Source organism: Sorex fumeus, unplaced genomic scaffold (assembly GCF_029834395.1).
Source record: "Sorex fumeus unplaced genomic scaffold, SorFum_2.1 ptg000015l, whole genome shotgun sequence".
Taxonomy (NCBI): domain Eukaryota; kingdom Metazoa; phylum Chordata; class Mammalia; order Eulipotyphla; family Soricidae; genus Sorex; species Sorex fumeus.
In genome coordinates, this window is record NW_026606072.1 from 24,713,490 (window position 1) to 24,734,898 (window position 21,409).

General features: G+C 36.9%; 1 pseudogene; it reads left to right on the forward strand.

Moving 5' to 3' along the window:
• The first annotated feature begins 13,743 nt into the window (after positions 1 to 13,743).
• Positions 13,744 to 14,618, forward strand: LOC130021427 (40S ribosomal protein SA-like; annotated as a pseudogene).
• Positions 14,619 to 21,409: the final 6,791 nt, after the last annotated feature.

Consider the following 21,409-nt stretch of genomic DNA (forward strand, 5'->3'; position numbering starts at 1 on the left):
CACTCCTGGGAATATATCCCAGAGAGGTAAAAATGTATAATCGAAGTGACATCTGCACTTGTTTGTTCACTGCAACACTCTTTACAATAGCCAGAAACTGGAAGAAACCTGAATGCCCAAGAACAGATGACTGGTTAAAGAAACTTTGGTACATCTACACAATGGAGTACTATGTAGCTGTTAGAAAAGATGAAGTCATGAAATTTACATACAAGTGGTACAACATGGAAAGTATCATGCTAAGCGAAATGAGTCAGAAAGAGAGGGATAGACATAGAAAGATTGCATTCATCTGGGGGATATAAAGTAACAAAGTATGAGATTAATACCCAAGAATAGCTGAGATCAGCACCAGGACAATTACTCCATAACTTAGAGGCCAGCCGGGTATCCTAGAGGAAAGGGCAGTTCAGATAGAGAAGGGAGCACCAAATAAAGGATGTTTGGAGGATCTTCCCAGGAGGGGAGATGCATGTCGAAAGTAGACTATGGACTGAACATGTTTGCCACTCAATGCCTCTTTTGCAGACCACAACACCCAAAAGGAGAGAGAGAACACAGGGGATTGCCCTGCCACAGAGACGGGGGGATGGGGGGATGGGGGTGGGAGGGATATTATCCATGGTGGTGGAAAATGGGCACTGGTGGAGGGGTGGGTATCTGATCATTGTATAATTGAAACCAAAGCACAAAAATTTGTAAATCTACAACTGTACCTCATGGTGTTTCACTAATAAAAATAAAAAATAAAAAAAAATTAAAAAAGAGTAAGCACTCAGCACCACAGGGTATGGCTTTCTTCCCCCTACTCCTGAATAGTGTTAGTCATTTGTATTTACTGTTTCTACTCTAAATCAGGAAAGGTTTATATTCATGTTTGATTTTTTAAAATTTTATCAGGCCCTCTCGAATTAGATAGAATTTTCCTTTTATTCTGTGACTGGTAAATGGAGACACAAACTTTTAGAAATTAAATAATATAGCACTATAGCACTGTCTCCCGTTGTTCATTGATTTGCTCGAGTGGGCCCAGTAACACTGTGAGACTTGTTGTTACTGTGTTTGGCATATTGAATACATCACGGGTAGCTTGCCAGACTTTCCTGTGCGGGTGAGATACTCTTGGTAGCTTGCCAAGCTCTTTGAGAGGGGCAGAGGAATCGAACTCAGGTAAATCATTTGTTTAAATTATTTTTTAAAAATAATATTTTTCTTCTTATTATGAATTTGTTTATATACAAGTCCCCAGACTGAGAAAATATCTATGACCCAATAAGCAAGAACGCTTCAGTCATAACCATAATTATGACTGGTTATAATTATTAAGGTTACTGAATTTTATATATCAGTATAATTTTATACACCACTTTCATGTTGGTTAAAACTAATAAGGCAGACCTCCTTTTACTGAACAGAGATAGAGCCACCACATTTAAATGGCATTTCTAAATTTATGTCATCAACAAGTTGCAGAAACAGTTCGAATCTAGGAAGACTTTCTAACCTCAATTACTTTTTCTTCTTTAAAGAAGGAGAAACATAAAATGCATACTCCTACGTGAAAAAGAAAATAAAAAAGAAGAAACTTGAAGTGGTCTTTGAACTAAGAACCTGTGTCTGTCTTTCTTGTCTTCTCTTTTTAATGATGACAATAATGAAGATTGTGTCAATGATTGTGAGGATGACAATGATGATGGAGATAGTGATGGTGGGAACATGCATTGAACACTAGGCATTCCTTTAAGTGTCAAACTGGTTATTAATTAGTGTGAACTCTAAGGATTTCCTCGTTCTAAGAAACATGTTATTCATCAATCCTTTTTGAATATTTGGCTCTTTCTTTTGTTATTTCTAAAGAATAAGACCAACATTTTGTTCAAATAGTCATGACAATTAGTGATACTGTATCTTTTCTAGATCAAGGCATCTTTTCCTGATAAAACTGAAAGAGAGATATTAGTACTTTTTGTTGTATTCATTTATTTGGAAAATTTAGGCTGCTTTTTATCTAACTTGCAGAACTGGAAAATAATTCAAATGTCAATTATTTTAATGTAATAAGTTCTATGACCTTTTAACTTTTTCTGATGTGTTTCAGAGAAAGTTATTTCCAGTTCCTTATACTTGACTGCTAATGAGTTTATTCCTCTGTAAAAATGAACTACTCTTATGAAGCTGTGAAATTTTTGAAAACCAATGCTACCCAATGATTTTGGAACTTAGAAAAGTATTGCTCTGCTAAAACATTATAGTTCTTAAAATCTGTGAAGCCTGAAATAATAGTTCTAAGAAAATCTGGAACCATCACAATAATACCATTGTGAAGCAACAATTTAAAGCGAATGAGACCAATTAAGTATACCACTCCAAATGGCCTGAGGTTCCAAAAGAAGGAGAGTTTTCAGTAAAAATTCCATGAAATTTGGAAATAGTTTGCCTGAAGGAAGTCTATTAGTACTAATTGTTTTTGAAATACAAAAGTCTCTAGATTTAATTTTTTGTTGGTTTCTTTAGTTTCCTACATGCTTTCTCAATTCAAGTAAATACAGGTTTATATATGCATTCCTTCTATAAAAGAAGTCATGACCTTGTCTCCAGTTGTTAATATTAATCTCAAAAGCAGTGAAGTTGGACTATTAGCATTTGTCAGTTATCACTACAGAAAATTTTAGGTCATATGTCACAGTTCTGAAAGTAAATTAAAATTTAAGCATAAAAATAAATCAGAATGCTACTAAGTGATTATTACATATCCATTTTATTGCCTGTAGAAATAGCTAATCAAAATGTTCCCGTATTCTTAGCTATGAGCCTGAAAATTCTAAAACTTGTTCTCAGTATGTGGTAAAGAGTTGCATGTTGCTAAAACGATTGCCACAGGCTTTGAACTCAATTTCAGCAAGATATAAAACCCTGAGCCCAAGATATCATTAAATTTGCAATGAAGTAGCTATCTACAGGATATATATCTTTCTCTACGATTTTCATATTCTCTATATGTGGTGATTTTCACATCAAAGTAGGAATAAATCAATGAGACTAAGACATTTCCAATCTTATAAACTTGAATGCATTTTAAATATCCTGTTGCTAGTCATTCACATAAATTAATTTATCATTTAAATTTGTTAGTTATGACTGACACTGCAATTAGCAAGATTTTAGGTGTTTCCTAAGCAGGATCTTGGTTTTGTGTTGGCATTGGAAAGACACATGCATGAAAAGTACAATTAAAATTATTGCATATTCAGTACCTCAATAAAAATAGTTTTTAAAGAAAAATTTTAGGCACGTCCATGTTACTGGTAGAATCTTGACAGTAATTCTGTTAATGTTCAGTTGCATTTTTTGAATTTCTGACCACCTAGATTTCTTAAATACAAATAAGCTAATACACAATGGTTATAATATTGTCGACAGGGAAAATCATTTAAAACTGTATCTTAGTTTTAATCAAATGAGACTGAGTAACAAGATATAGGTTCCAAGCTGGTATACTACCTTCTGGTTTCTTCCCTTTCACTTTGATGCATGTTGCTATTGTGAAGTGGGGAGGAGAGAGGTTCGCCTACTGCTTCCCTCTCTACCCACCTCAGTCACTTGGTGCTGTGCATGGGGAAATCAAGAACTAATGAAAGTCTACTCTAAGCGCAGGAAAGATGCGCTCAGGTCTCCCTGCACCTGGAGGCAGTTGTCAAATCACACCTGGGCTTCACTTGTTCTACCAGTTGGGAAGTCATCCCTGCCATCCTATTAGCAGGAGTCATGGAACCTAGGCTAAAGCAAGGAATTACTCTTTCCAGGAAAGTCAGTCCCAAACTTTTATTCAGGCTTTCTCGGTCTGTCACCTTCCCCAGCAGATGTAAATGTCAGGAGGAGACAAGTAGTGGAGCAAAAAATAAAAAAGTATTTTATATATATATATACATATGTATGAATACATATATAATATTTAGAGTTTAGAGAGTGGAGGTGGAGGAAGGAGAGAGAGAAAGAGAGAGAGAAATGCATTAAAGAGAGAACAAGGGCTTCTCCAGAACTAAATGCTAAGAGTGCACACCTCAAGTAGAGATGTCGGCTACATCTCCCCTAGGAAGGAGAAGCACCTTTGCAGAGTAAGTTTTACAGGTTTTCTCCCAAACTGCTCTGTTGATGAGTCTGTTACTGTGATGTTGTCAAGAAGAAGAGTGAGCTTGGACTTTTGCTGGTACATCTTTATGTCCTTTTCCAACCCTTTGTTATGATCCTTCCTCCCTCAGCAGCAGCTTCTTTGTGTGCAGGGCGGCAGGGAGGTCAATCCACCAGTCCACCTTCTCTGAGCCTGTGTGGGCACCAGTTAATCTTTAAATAGGCTTAAGTTCCTGTATCAACAAAATGAATGTAACTATAATGCTTTTTGCTACTAAGGGACTAGTGACAGAATAACTTATTTAAGTCTTAGTGCTTCTGATAATGGCAGAGCCTGACAAGCTCTCTGTGGAGTATTCGATGTGCCAAAAACAGTAACAAGTCTCACAGTGGAGACATTACTGGTGCCCGCTCGAGCAAATCGATGAACAACGGAAGACAGTGCTATAGTGCTGCAGTGCAACTTCTGATGACTCATTGCTACCTCGCCTCCTTCATGGACCTGCCTACTTCAACCCATTGAATGGTTCTGGGAATATTGCTCGGATAATGCTAACAGAGCAATGTTAAGCAGACATTTTAGATTTCAAGTAGTCATGCAGTGACTACTTTTAAAGTGAGGATAATGGATTTAGCAAGAGAATTGCTGAGATCATTATATCTGGGATCTGAATGTTAAGTGTGTAGGTAGAGCAAATTTCAAGTATAATTATCTTTACTTCCACCACAATTTGCCTAGACAGGATATTTAGCATATAAACAATTAATACTCTTGTACATATCTCCATTTAAAAATGACTCTAAATTATGCTATTTTCTTTTATTTATTTTTAGATGTTAATTTTATCTGATATTGACATTTGTGGCACTTCCTATCATTAACAATGTCTATTTTTTTGAAAAATGAATTTTTAAAAAGTTAAGTAGCTTACTGGGGTATGGTGTCTCCAGCAGGTCAATCAGTACCTGTGAGGTAAGTGCATCAGCAGCCTGATGGTGCCTTCAGATTTCTAGATACCCTAAAATTGCTGTTGTGCCTTTGGCCAGACCCCAACAACTTGGAGCCAAGTTTACCAAGAAAGTAAATAGCCAAAAGTTAGGCATGTGGGAGACACACCCACAAAACACCTCTGGCTCAGCTATATAATTGGAGGCAAGGCCTCTCTGGTTCCTCATCAAATTGCTTACCAACCATGATCCCAGGGACTAAGAAACAAATCTCAGAACCCAGCGGCATTTGGCAGAAATGCATCCGGTCCCACAATAGAATAACGGCGCCTGGCCACCCCGCATGGGGGAAGGGTGCTGTCCCTCCACCTGCTCTCCCCGGCGGCTTGGTGGCAGCCATCCTTCAGTGGCCATTGGACAGTCAGGTTTGGGCCCGCAGTAATGAGACATGCAGGGTCTCATGGGATGGGGGTGGAGCTGGCCCTTTCCTTCCCACCCCAACGAGACCCCGAATCACTGCCCACAATTGGCGTCTGTGGCTCCTGATCAAGGAGACTCAGGAACAAATATCAGAACCCAGCAGGTTTTGGTAGAAATCCCTCCAGATTTAATTGCTAAAATTTTGGAATTTCAAAATTGCACAGCCACTACTGTGGCTGCACGACATCATATGTGGTTCATAACCAGCAATAGAAAACAAATTGTCTATGGTTGCCTTTTCAGCAGATCTGAGTGTTGGGGTAAAATCCCAAAAAATAATGGTGGGTCTGGTGTCGAAATATTGAATGTAATCAAAGTAGATAGAGAGTAATATGGAAATCATCTGCCCCACAGGTAGGGGGGGGTTGTGGGATGGGGGGTACACTGGGATTTTTGGTGGTGGAAAATGGGCACCCGTGAAGGAACAGGTGTTTCATCATTGTATGACTGAGACTTAAATTCGAAAGCTTTGTAACTTCTCTCACGGTGATTCAATAAATAAATTTATAAACAAAAAAAATTAAGTAGCTTATACTTCTTAGTCTGACTTATAATCCATTGGGGAAAAAGTTAGCTGTAAATTGCTTGCAAATTAGTTATGATATTCTCCAAAGGTATTTTAGACGGAAAAGATATTCTTTTTCTAAAAATTCAAAAATGTTGATTTTCTAATTTTGAGAAAAATTTTTGTTTATTGTTACTATATTATACATAATATAGATGTTATTCAAACTACAATGTGTAATTCAACAGACTTGGCACTATATGGTGCATAAAATACTGGTACTATATGATATATAAAAATAATGTTCATTTGGATATTGAATATGAAATAACACATCTGAATATTGTTATTATTTGACAGATAGTAACTAGATACATTTAGAATGTTTGAATCAAAAGAAAGGGAACAATTCTGTTTCATACATTCATTAATGAATTATTGAATATGATACTTAAAGGGATAGATGTTTCAAAATAAGACTTCAGAATAATATAACCAAAATTAAAATTTGGCAAATAATTAATGAAGTATACTTAACCAGATAACTTTGGTGACTTTCTATAATTCACTTCTAGTAGCATTTTGGGTCAGTTATTAGCCGTTTTAATTTCTTTATATTTGTTGTTTATTTATGTTGAAACCACTTTGATTAGTTATGGTATAGGTGGTAAAAACATGTTTTGATTACATTTCCAATACCTACCTGTCAGCGGGCAGGGCGTTTGCCTTACAAGCGGCCAACATGGCCTACCCGAGTTCGGTTCCTCCGCCCCTCTTGGAGAGCCCGGCAAGCTACCGAGAGTATCTCGCCCGCAGGGCAGAGCCTGGCAAGCTCCCCGTGACGTATTCGATATGCCAGACACAGTAACAACAAAGTCTCCAATGGAGACGTTACTGCGCCCGCTCGAGCAAATCGACGATCAACGGGAGGGCCTTTACCTTTTACCTTTACCTGTCAGCATAAAGTGAAGTCACCCCTAATTGTAGCACAAGTTAGAAACCCTTCATTTTTTTTACACACACACACACACACACACACACACACACACACACACACATATGGACCTGTACTTTTCTACTAAAATAGTATTTTTACTTTTTCATTTATTTCTCTATTCATACATGATTACTGAATGGTTTGTTACTTAACCTAGATTTTATAAAAACCTATATACGAAATATGAGTGATGAGCAAACTAGTACATAACAAGGGAATAGAATATGTGTCCATAACAAAGCATCACTCACTCTCAGCTTCCAAGTACTTGTAGTCATGAGCCCATATAAGACTGTCATTCTTTCTCTTCTTCCTCTCCTTCTCCTTTCTCTTCTTCATTACCCTTATCCAGAAGTTCAAATTTTATGTCTAAAAACCTCATTTTAAAAATGACCTATGCAAAGAGAATAATAAATAAAACATACAATAGTAGATATTGACAGAAAGACACCAGTCCAATTTATCATCACATTACAATGAGAAAAATGAACCTTCATAAAATTACTGCACACGTTGCAGCAATGCAGGAGTTCAAACTGAATTTCCAATATTTACTAAGGTCACGCTGCAGTTTTCTAAATCTTTATCTCTATTATTTTAGTTGCCACACATGTGAGTGTATCACATTTCTCATTAATATAAAGTAATTTGAAATAATCTAGTAGTTTTCTCTTTAAATCAATATCTGATATTCATGTACTATATCTTACAATGTAATTAAATCAACATCTTTTTCAATCTAGATAACCTATCCACTAGGAAAAAGCAGCTTCTTATTGAATAAGCATTAAGCCAGAATTTTTTTTTTTTACATCACAAGAAATCTACTCAAAGACTACAAGGGAAAAAAAAATTCTTACCCATTTATAAAACCAAGTAGATAAGACCCATTATATGTATATTCTCAAAATAACCATCTTCATATAAAAGAGCTGGGTAACATCATTTGTACACTGATGCTAAATCTACCTGATAATAAGGACTATCTGTAGTATTTAATTGGCTTTACTCAAGGAAACTAAACTTTTTGTGGAAAGATCATTTTATTACCACCAAAGTTAGACTCCAATCTCTCACAGAAACTAAAATGTTATGTTCCTTGATCACTGAATTTCAAAGAGATGGTCCTTAAGAAACACATTTCTGTATCAGAGCTAGGAAGAAGCATATTTAGATTTTTAAGTGATTTGCATAATTTTCAGAGATTGAATATGAATTTACAAGTTTTATGAAGTAAATGCTCTAAGCAAAGGGAGAAGAGGATTTTTTTTCTTACTTTCAATGAGGATAATAAAGCCAATTTTAATTTGTATCTGCCCTTGCAAACTGCATAAAATGGTGTTACAATTTCAGGTTTAATTGAATCACTCTGCCATCTGTAGTGATTTAATTCTTTAAATATATATATATGTAGATAATTTTCAGTTTTATTTTTATAACTGGAAAAATTTAATTCTTTCACCAGAGGTGGATGTATATCTTTACTTCCACATCAAAGCTAGAAACTCAAGTACTAAAAATATCTCATTTTAATGTAAATTAAATATCGGGCAGCATTGTGCTTTTGAAATAATGTTACTCTCCTCAATAAGAAGATATTCTCCTCATGATCTAAATACTTATTTTGTACAGTATCACCAGATTTTTCTCATTCAGTGGTTTTAGCTCTTATTTAATCTGTTTGTCTCCTTTGCAAATCTAAGCATTTTCCAATGGTACATTTCTCTTAAATTATTACTTGATTGAGAGGTCTAGACATAATTCATGTCTCTTCTATATAAAGTGTCAAACACAAAACTTTTTGTTGTTGATATGTGCAAGTTCTACTTTGTTGATCTCTTTATACAAGTACAAAGAAGTGGCTTGAAAGAAATATAATTTTCAATACTATATTCTCATTTTAACTCCTTTTTAATTCCCTCTATTTTTTATTGAGTCACTGTGAGATAAAGAGTTACAAAGTTGACCATGGTCAGTTTCAGTAATGCAGCGTTCCAACACCCATCCCTCACCAGTCCACATTTCCCACCACCACTGTCCCCCGTTTCCCTCTTTATGGCAGACGTTTTCCTTCTATCTCTCTCTATTTCTCTTTCTCTCTCTATCTCTGTGTCACTGTCTCCATCTCTCTGTCTCTCTGTCTCTGTCTCTGTGTCTCTCTGTGTCTCTCTGTGTCTCTGTGTCTCTCTCTCTTTCTCTCTCTCGCCCCTTTCCACCTTTGGGACATTATAGCTTGCAAAAATAAACAACTAACTAAAACGTTGTGGTATATTGTTGGCTAACTGGCTGTCAACAGTGACTCTCATCTCTATACATTATAGCTACTTATTCCTTTAAGAGTTGAATACTGGTTCCTTTCTTTCGAATTTGGACTTGCTCTATCACCTGCTTTCACCCATTGGATACAGGAAATGATTCTGTGACTGTTCTGTACCTAAATATTAACATATCTGTTAGCTTCTTCTTATATTCTATTGAATTCCAGCTGCTATGAAAAGTTGGCTACTAAGATTTAACATAAGCCTGAGAAGTGAGAGACTGTGTCATTTGAGATCACAAAAACATGGGTAAAAACTGATACTACATCAGCTGGGTCCAAGAGATGCGATTGAAACAGACAGATCAAGCTGCCATGAATTACAAAACATTGCCATTAGATACACCTACAATGAGATTGTAAACATAATAGAGGCCATCTTAAACTATATATTTACACCATGTTAAATATATAGGAGCCCTGGTTCAATTCCTGGTCCGAAGATTTTTAAGTAGCAAAATAGTTTCATATTTTCTCAATAGGGTCCTCCCCAGGAGCTATGACACTGGAGTTACAAAAATTATTTATGAAATGTATGCAGTTTGTCATGCTGGAAAAAAATGTTTTATAGTGAATTGCAAATTAGCCATTTGTATTTCTGACATCCTTATTTGAATCTACAATTATATCAAACAACATTTGAATATTGTATCTTGTCTCTGACCAAGAGAGAAATAAAAGGGAATTTGACAAAGCAGATGGCCAAAGGGAATATTACTTCAAGTATGATGAGAAATTTAAAATAATTTTAATGATACTGACCTATTCTGTCAATTTATTTATGAAAGGGTTTGAATTTACTCTTTTGTCTATTAATATTTTCCTTTGCTGTGATCCTGAAATTTATTTTCCTTTAAAAAATCTAATACTATCAACAATCAAAAATTTCAGCTTTTCTTAAAATTTCACATTTCCTTATTCTTCCAAATGCAATATAAGTTTACATTTTCCCCTTCTGGTTTAGTTCTGATATAATATCTTCTATTCACCATCATCCTGTTGTTTGTCGATTGCCGCGAGCAGGCACCAGTAACGTCTCCTTCACCCTAGCCCTGAGATTTTAAAAAATGCCATATTCAAGGCTCTTTCAGGGTTAGGAGAATGTGACCCATCATTGTTACTGGTATTTGGCATATTAGGTACACCACAGAGAGTTTGCCAGACTCTGTCGTGTGGGCAAGTTACATTTGGTAGCCTGCCATGTTGTCCAAAGTAAGAATGAGATAATAAGATGTTGCACCCCCGCATTCACTTTGGGGAGCTGCGTTTTATAGTCTCTGGGTCTTGGCCATTGATGGTTGTGACCCCTGCCTACCGGAAGATGAAGGATCTGGGTGGAGGATGCTCAGCCCCGATCTGAGCAGGCTTGGAGATCTCAGCCCCAGGACCCGCATGCCTTTGTTCCTCTGTCGGTACCTTCATGCATGTGGAGAGGAGTCTCAGCTTGGTTATGACTGGTTCTGGAGGTCTTCAGCTGCCGGGGATCTGCTCGAGGCAGGGAGGGGAACTCAACCTGCACCGCTCCAAGGGACCCTGGCGAGGACAGCCAGAAGCGGGAGCCAGAGACTTGGCGCTGTTTTCTTTTGGGAGCTGGGTTTTATAGTCTCTGGGTCTTGGCCATTGATGGGATTACAGGGCCCTGGGGGGCAGTTATTAACCTTCAGTATTCCTAGGGTGCTTCTTTAATCTAGGTTATGACCTGAAGAAAAGAGTTTCAGGTTTCGAATTCTAATATACTGCAGAGAAAAAGGGAATAGAGAGGAATATGTAAATATAAGAGGCATCTATTTTAAGGAAGAAACCAATGACATTATGGTTTAACTAAAGAATTTTAAAATGAAAACACTGCCAAACTTACAATGGCCAAATAGCTCTAGCGAATGACAAAAGGTTGAGTATGTTCACTTAAGAAGAAAAATTAAAGGCTGATTTCCTGCGTGCCATTTTAGGAGAGGTGCACTGGTAGGTTTGAAATTTCCAGTCCAATCTGCAAAAAAAGATTAAAAAAATGGCCAGAGCAATAGTACAAATTGGTTCAGAGCTTGTTTTGCACCCCGCTGATCCATGTCCCTGCCACCGTGCCATATACAGTTCCCTGAGCCTCACCAGGAGTAATATCAGGGTTCAAAGCCAGGAATGTGTGCAACCCAAATCCCACCCCTTAAAAAAATATTTAGCAAACAAAATTTATTCCTCATATCTGACCCCTGATTGTTTCTCTCATTGAATAACTGAATAACAACTCTATCATAACTTGGTAGAGAATATTATGAGAAGTCAGTAGCAACCCTCTTTTTCTACAGTATTTTATTCACTTAATGGTTCTAACCATTCTTAAAGACTGGACTATGGGGCTGGAGCAATAGCACAGTGGGTAGGGTGTTTGCCTTGCAAGTGGCCAACCCAGGTTTGATTTCCAGCATCCCACATGGTCCCCCGAGCACCGCCAGGAGTAATTCCTGAGTGCATGAGCCAGGACTAATCCCTGTGCATTGTTGGGTGTGACCCAAAAAGAAAAAAAAACTACATTCTTCTTTCATTTAAAGATCTATACCTTTAGTTTTCCTTCTGCTATCATTGCCATGGGCATTAACACCCTCTGCCTGGCATCTATACCTTGTACCCTTCTGTATCTAGCACTGATTAATTAGAAAATAATTTCTAAAACTATGAATCAAGACTGGACAAACTGGGAAAATGACTCAAGCATTGCAGTATAAGCAAAATCCTGATTTCATTATCTTATCCTTGATACCCACAAGCACCACAGGATGTTGCCCTGGTGAACCAAAAACAAACTGAGCAGAGCACCAAACAATTGAGAAACGGTACTGGGTCTTGAAACCAAACATCAGCTTGTACCAGGAGTATACCCTGGCCCTCCACTTTCAGCATTATTGCATGCATCCCCTATATTAAAAAATTTAAAACTACATATGAGTAACATCTCCAATGAAAATCCCAATGAAGATATTTCACAGCACGAAATGGCACTGTCAGTTTTGCCATTCTCCCGTAACTAGCATTTTAGGATAAGAATGTTTCTTGTTTATCAAGTTAAAGTGAAAATAATAGTTCTTTGAACTACTACTCCCTCCATCCACAGCATAAAAATAAAAATAAAAGCAGGCCATATTGCTACATCATCTTGCTTTTATGGCAATGACTTATAGTAGATGAACAGATTATTAATGCTTTTGGGTCACATCTCTATTTTTCATTATAAGAACTTTTGATTGTGTAAGATATACATAGACTTACTACTTCTTACATCTCTTTTGTAACTTATCACTATATTCCATTTTATTAGTCAACCAAAGCATGCAGTTCTAACCATTCTTAAAGACTGGACTAGGGGGCTGTAGAGATAGTACATTGGGTAAGGCAGTTGCCTTGCACATTGTCAAGTGGTGATTCCCTAGTACATGATGTGGTCCCTCAATCCCTACCAGGAGTGATCCCTGTATGCAGAGACAGTAGTAAGCCCTGAGCGAAGCTGACTGTGCACTTCCTCCCCCAAAAAATAAAAAATAAAGAAAAACCGTTATTATGGAAAATAAGATGTCTAAAGGCCATGTTAAATATAAGGATATAGTCTAGTTTCATGAGTTCTTCCATTGGGTAATATATATGTATGTATATATGTTTATATATATATATACACACACACACACACACATGCACGCACACATGAATGGCAGTAACAAAAGACTCTGAAGAAATCTTGCGGCTAGAGAAATAGTAAGCAGAGTATCCTGCCCCTGCACCTGGCTGTCCTCACCAGGACCCCTTAGAGGGGAATGGGTTGAGTTTCCCTTTCTGCCCCAGCAGAGCCCTGGCAGCTGAAGACCTCCGGAACCCAGCCACAGCCATGCTCAGACCACTCTCCACACACTAGGACGAGTCTCATGCATGAAGGAACTGGCAGAGGAACCCAGGTGTGCCGACCCAGGGCTGAGATCTCCAAGCCTGCTCCAATCAGGACTGGACTTCCTCCACCCAGATCCCCCATCTTCCAGTAGCTAGGCAGTTATACCCACCAACTGCCCCCGCATATGCAGCTGACCCAGGTTGGATATTCTACACCACGTATGATCTCATCAGCACTGCCATGAGTGACCCTGATCTTAGAGTCAGGAATAAGCTCTGACACCACCTCATGTGGCCCAGAAAGTAAAGGGGGGGAGTGAAATTGAAACCAATTATAATAGGTGTCAGTAATTCTAAATCATTCTACGATTTTAGACTATTTTGCAGAAATGGAGAAGCATGTTTCAAAGCGTCCCTTCAAGCTTTCTGCGCTGCCCAGCAAGGGATTCATACGGCATTGTTCACAATTCCTATTGTAACTTAAAGGGAAATTCCACAATGTCCAGAGCCCTCAATGTCCTGCAGATGAAGGAAGAAGGATGGCCTCAAATTCCTTGTAGCAGGCACCCACTTAGGTGGCACCAACCTGGACTTCCAGATGGAGCAGTACATCTACAAAAGGAAAAGTGATGGCATCTACATCATAAATTTGAAGAGAATCTGGGAGAAGCTTCAGCTGGCAGCTCATGCCATTGTTGCCATTGAAAACCCAGCTGATGTCAGTGTGATCTCATCCAGGAACACTGTGCTGTGCTGAAGTTCGCTGCTGCCAGGGGTGCCACTCCAACCGCTGGCCGCTTCACTCATGGAACTTTCACCAACCAAATCCAGGCGGTTTTCTGGGAGCTGAGACTTCTGGTCCCAGGGCTGACCACCAGGCCCTCACAGAGGTGTCTTACGTTGAACCTGCCTACCATTGCTCTGTGTAACACAGACTCTCTTCTGATCTATGTGGACATTATCATCCCTTGCAACAACAAGGGAGCTTCACTTTGTGGGTCTCATGTGGTGGATGCTAGCCCAGGAGGTTCTGTGCATGTGAGGCACCATCTCCCGGGAAGACCCATGGGAGGTCATGCCTGATATCTACTTCTACAGAGATCCTGAGGAGATTGAAAAGGAAGAACAGGCTGCTGCTGAGAAGGCCGTGACTAAGGAGGAATTCCAGGGTGAATGGACTGCCTCAGTTCCAGAGTTTCCCACGACTCAGCCTGAGGTTGCAGACTGGTCTGAAGGGGTGCAAGGTGCCCTCTGTGCTCATTCAGCAGTTCTCTACTGAAGTTTGGAGTGCTCAGCCTGCCACAGAAGACTGGTCTGCAACTCTCACTGCTCAGGCCACTGAATGGGTTGGAACCACCGCCAAGTGGTCTTAAGCTGTTCTTCTAGACTCAAATGGAAAATGAGAAAAAAAAGGATGATGGAAAATAAATGAGTTTCTAAAGTGAAACAAAGAAACAAACACACAAAAAAGTGTCCCTTCAAAATATTCTTGGGGTGGCATAAAAACAAAAAACATACATTATGTTTTTTTCTGCTACATAATTTTTAAAAATTATAGAAGGATTATTTATAATGTAAAAAAGACAACTTTTAATTAGAACTGCCTGGAACTAATTTTCATGTGTTCTAAAAGATAAAAGACAGAAATTTTAAAATGCAGCTAGGTGAATTGTCTGAAACATTATGTGATGACTTCTGTAAAGTTTTTGTGTAAAAAATTAATTCCTGGAAAAATTAACCTAATTGAGAATATGGTGTTTCTCAAGTACACTGTCACTGTCACTGTCCTCCCATTGTTCATTGATTTGCTCAAGCGGGCCCAGTAACATTGTGAGACTTATTGTTACTGTGTTTGGCATAGCAAATACATCAGGGGAAGCTTGCCAGGCTTTACTGTGCAGGAGAGACACTCTCGGTAGGTTTCTGCACTCTCCGAGAGGGGCAGAGGAATCAAAGGCAGAGGAAGGCAAATGGCCTACCAGCTGTGCTATCGCTCCAACCCTCTCATGAACAATAAAATTTATATGAATGATATAGTGTTTGCTCGAGCGGGCCCAGTAATGTCTCCATTGGAGACTTTGTTGTTACTGTGTCTGGCATATCGAATACTCTCGGTAGCTTGCTGGGCTCTCCCAGAGGGGCAGAGGAATCGAACTCGGGTTGGCCATGTTGGCTGCGTGCAAGGCAGACGCCCTACCGAGAGTATTCGATATGCCAAACACAGTAACAACAAAGTCTCCAATGGAGACGTTACTGGGCCCGCTCGAGCAAATTGATGATCAACGGGAGGGGGGGGATATAGTGTTGTTTTACTCTTAACCACTACAAATATGTCACTCAACTTGAGTAAATACATAGAATTCTGGAATCTATTTACTACTATCAGCTATTTCTCTGATTATTACTTTACTTATATTTTCACAAACATATGATTATAATTTATTCTATATACATTTGATTTTGTGAAAAATTCTATGCGACCGCACTTTCATTCAAAGATGAGTGAGGGAATGAGAAAAAAAGAAAAATTAAAAGGGGAAAAAAATAAAAAATTCAGGGGAAAATTTGTGGATATTAACTAAAGATAATAAGTTAATTAAATAATTGAGCATTGGGGCAATTACAATATTTCAACATCACATATAATAAAGCCACTACAATTTTTTTTAAGTTTCTAGCGGCTTCTGTCATACTGTTCATCAAGATATTCAGTAACTTTCAAATTCACATACAAAAAGTAGTCAAAATTAAACAGGTAGCAATCACATTTTTCTCATATGTTTTTAGCATTAAGCAGGAAAATATTAATATAATAGCACTGCAGCACTGTCCATAAATATAATATCAAATATTATTCTAGACATAGTAACTGCATTTTTAATATCAAGCAATGAAAATCATTGGTTGTACAACATCTTCAAAGATTTCTTTGATATTTCTCCTTTATGAAACACCATTGTGATGGAATTTTAAGGATACTCCCAGGAGAGGAGATGCAGGCTGAAAGTAGACTATGGACTGAACATGTTTGCCACTCAATGCCTCTTTTGCTGACCACGACACCCAAAAAAAGAGAGAGAACAGGGGGGAATGCCCTGCCACAGTGGCAGGGTGGGATGGGGGGAATGGGGGGAATATTATCCATGGTGGTGGGAAATGGGCACTGGTGGAGGGGTGGGTATTTGATCAGTGTATAAACGAAACCCAAGCACAAAAATTTGTAAATCTACAACTGTACCTCATGGTGTTTCACTAATAAAAAAAAAAGTGAAAAAAAATTCCATATATTCCAACGATAAAATAATTAATTTATTGATTATTTGTTTATAATTTATTTTATTTATTATTTAAATAAGTTATTTATTATTTATTTATTAAGAAATTAATTTTAGGTTCTATTTATCCCCAGTAATCTGTAAAAATATATCTATCCCTCTAATTAAATATAATTGTGGAGAGAGAAATAGAAATCAGAACATGTCTTCTCAAATCAACCAAGTAATTTAAGTATGGAATAAAAGATGCAGCCAATACAACAATGAATGTAAATTATTAATACTGTGAGTATATACTTTCATAAAGAAACTTTCTGGAAGTTACTCAAGACATATAATGGTACTGTACAAGGCATAGATTATTTTAAGCATGGTACTTTAAGAAGAAAATTATTTCTTTACCCAATAAGTGTAATAAACTTTCTAGTAATTGGAACAACTAAATAGTAAAACAAAATTTCTATCTTAACCATTATACTAAACCACCTTTTGTGATATATATTATTATACTATATATTTAATCTAATTTATAAAGTCTATTAATTCATACACATATCAAATCAAATCATTCATTTAGGTAACAAGTTTATACCTAATATTTACTGAACATCATAGTAAATTTTAATGTAGAGCCATGATTAGGAGAGAGAGGATTTCAGTAATTGTTTCCAGAATCCGTTAGTCTATAGTTTGTCATATATAAATATTTTTAGTAAAATGTTTAAAATACACGGGAGGCAAGAAGTAGTACAGTGAGTAGAGCATTTGCCTTGCATGCAGTTGACTGTGGTTCAATCCCTGGCAGTCATGTGACCCGCTGAGCACCACTAGGAGTGATCCTTTTACACAGTCAGAAATAAGCCCTGAGCACAGCCAGATGTTTCCCAAATCCAAGCCCCAAATGTATGAATATATAGTCTGTGTAATTTTATAAAAACAGTATTTTAAGTCTATTTTAAAACATTTTTTTCATAAAGCACATTGAAAAATCACCTCCAATGTTGCTGTATATAGATACCTAAGATGAGTCTATTCTACATGTCTATAATGATTAAGAATTGGTGACCTGAATTGGAAATTCAGTAAATAATGACAAGGCTTTTTTTCCTTTTAGAAAATACTGCAGCACCATAATTTACAAAACCGTTTATTATAGAGTTGTTTCAAACTTATAGTGTTCCAACACCAATCCCACCACCAATGTCCCCTCTTCTTCACCAATATCCCCAGATTCCCTCCTATTCTCTTGGCAGACATATAACCAATTTAATTCATATTACTTGGTTCAATAAAACTTAAAGGAAATGGCAAATAATATTATTAGAAAATAAATTAATAAAAGAGAATTTGTGATGATTAATTTTTATTGGAGACTTTGTTGTTACTGTGTCTGGCATATCGAATACTCTCGGTAGCTCGCCGGGCTCTTCGAGAGGGGCTGAGGAATCGAACTCGGGTCGGCCATGTTGGCTGCTTGTAAGGCGAACGCCCTACTCGCTGTGCTATCGCTCCTTTTATGTTTTTAATTTTTCTTAGTCTCTTAGAGAACAACCAATGCACCATTAGTGAATGCCATACTCAATGCCACTTGATGGGAAGTTTTTCGTGTCTGTTCAAGGAGCTCTTTTAATGCTTCTTGCAAAAATGATTTTTAGCCTATGAATTCCCTAAGCTGTTGCCTATCCATAGTGTATAGTATCTTCAAAATCTGAATAATAATGTAGCTGGAAAGAGTATTTTTAGTGAGTTGTTCACTTCATTGAGTTTTTGTATAATATTCTTCCATATTCTTCCAGTGTATAGTCTCATTTGATAGATCTGCTTTCTTCTCCTTTTTTATCGTGCCACATTCAATATTCTGTCTCTATCTTTGGATTTTTGTTATTTGGGATATAATGTGTCTTCGAGTTTGTCTAATTTGGTCTATTTTCACTGTGATCCTTCAGGCCTCTTGGATCTCGGTGCCTGTAATCCTCAACTCTGTGAAAGTCTTATGATAATTTCTTTAACTCTTGTTTCTTCATTACATTTGCCTTCCTGTTCTTCAGGGACTCCAATGATTCGTATATTGTTTCTCTTGAGTTCATTTTATAGTTCTCTGGTATTCTGTTCATTTCATTTCAGACTTTCTCCCACCTTCTGCTGTTTCCTACGAATTTCCTCCTTATCATCTTGTAGCTTCTTGATCTTTTTCTCAACTTCTGTTGTTTTGCTGTTCAGAGCTTCTGTAGACATTTTCATGTCACCTACTATGTTCTTCATTTCTGTTATTTCTGACTGTAGTTAGTTTTTTTTATTTCTACTCTCATGGGTCTTGTACTTTGCTGACTACCTGCGCTACTCTTTCTTTGGACTCATGAACATCCTCCTTATAGTGTCACTAAAGACACTGTCTGAGGATTTACTAGTATTGTGCCTTTAGGGATACAAGTTCATGTTCACTGAGCTTGGTAGGATTCTATGTGTTTCCCCCATTGGTTTTCTAGTGTTCTTGCTATACTGGGGAGTGAACCTTTTTAGTTACCTTCCCTTAAAGATTCTGAGGATTAAGCTGGAGATTGTTCTCTTTCTCCTCAGAGAATGACAGGAAGAATAACTGTGAGAAGCATGTCATTTGAGTGCATATGTTGCTTTAAGAGTAGTGATAGGGCTCTTAAAAAGGTGCAGGTCAGTTTGGAGGCTGCTGGGACCTACCTGGCAGGGAGAGGCTCTGCCTCCCACTCTGGAATAGGCCCAGTGATGTCAGCCAGAGAAGCCTCATCTGGGATGGTAGAGCAGCAAGCAGAAGATCAGGCATAGTAATCATTGTTTTGTATGTGGTAACTATATCATAACTAAAGCATTCTTGATATAAATTTCACAAAATATAAAAATTAATCTATGATCCTATTATAAATATTAAACAACTGTAACATTAGTCACATGTGTAAGCTCACCAATAAAGAGATTGAGAATATCAAACACCCTTTATTAGAAAAAAGAATTTTAAATAAATCATTCATATTATATAATAATTTTAGCAATATATATCAAAATTTAAGGTTATTTATTAGTTTTTGTAATATTTCTTTAAAGGATCAGGGAACACAGATGGGAATACCAACATTTATTAACATTATTTTATCTAGGCACTTTGCAGTGCTTTATAACTCATTTTTATGGAATTTTTAATTCCATTTTTTTATCCTCATCATGGTAGCCTGTGCCACTGTGGAGCAGAAAGAAGAGTAATTAACCTTTTCAAAGTGAAAGAAATGTCCAAACAAATGGCACAGTTCAAGATATAGGTCGGAAGGACCCTTCATAGCTCTTTCTTTATTGTTGTATCTTTCTCCCTTCTTGAAAAAAAAGCCTTTATTCATAATAAAATTCTATCTTTTCTAGCTAATCATTCTAGCTAAGGCAACTGCATAGCATAGAAATGCCAAAGGGTAGCAAGTATGCAAAGCTTCAAAAGTATTTTATCAAAGGTGCAAAAAGAATTGTCTTATATTGCTTGTTTGCTAGGGCCACCATAAGCAACTTCCACAAACTGAGGCGTCTAAACAACAAAAGTTTGTTTTCTCACAGCTTGGAGTCTGTCAGTCTAAGATCCGATTCTCAGCATTATTAGTTTCTGAGGCCTCTTTCTTTGACCTGTAAATGACTTTTTTTTTCTATAAATCTCCTAAAGGTTTTCCTCTGTACTTGTATTGTGTAAAGTTATGTTCCTTATAAGGGCGCTCTGCCATTCTTGATTAGAACTAACACAAATAATCTTTGAACTTAATTGCCACTTTAAAGGCTGTGCCCAACTGTAGTCATGTTCTAAAATACCGGAGGGTTAAAACTTCAACTGAAAAATTGGGTGGGAGAAATCAGCCTCAATTCCCAGCAAAAGAAAAAACATCTGAGAATTTGGACAAAGAATTTCTGTTGCTATTTCTTCATTTTACCTCTAGCTTTCCTATGAAAATCAATTGGACAGATGTATTTAAGAAAGTTGTCTAAAGCACAGTCAAACTCATTAAGGTCATTCATATCACACAAAAAAATTCAACAAAACTATCCAGTTTTTTGAGAGAGCTCACCAGTTCCATGATAAACTATTCATAGTAACATATACAAGGATTTGTTTTTGTTTTGTTGCTATCTTGAGTTGTTTGTTTGAATTTGCCTTTCTTCCCCACACCAAATTTAATCTTTCATAGGGTCATTTTCTTCATGTGATTGAAAAGAGAGAGTTGGTGTACCTATTTTCTTGGGATCTCTAAAATTAATGTTTAAGAATTAAATTCTAAGAGCAATCATTATGTTTCCTAGGCATTTAGTTTTTCTTCCTTTCTGGATAATGAAACTCACTAAAATTCAATTAAAATAGTAGGTGAGCAAAATAAGTGACAAGAAAATACCCACGGAAGTATGCTATTGAGTAACAATTGACTTACTCTTTATACCTCAAAAGTAATCAGCCCACAAGTAATGTTCTATGGGAATAGAACAATTAGACCATTCTTCTTATAAAATTTTTAATAAATTACTGATTATTTTTAAAATGTGTCCCAAGATTTAAACTTTGAATAAGACTTCCTGTGAGATTTGAAAATATAAAATAATTCAAAATTATGCTAAATTATGACATTTGTTATTCAAAAAATAATTTTCCCAAATTATATTACTGCTCAGTTACAAAACTAAGCTATTATATATAATTTGTAACTTTTCAAGATACATCATTAAAGAAATTAGAGACAATTATAGCTGTAGCATGTCAAAACTATTAAAGCACGTATGACTATCTTCAGATATTTTTTAAGTAAAAGAAGAAAAATATTACTACGGCTGAGATTTAAGGGGCAAATGGATTTCATTATTCATTATTTTGTAGCCTTATTACATGTTAAAATATT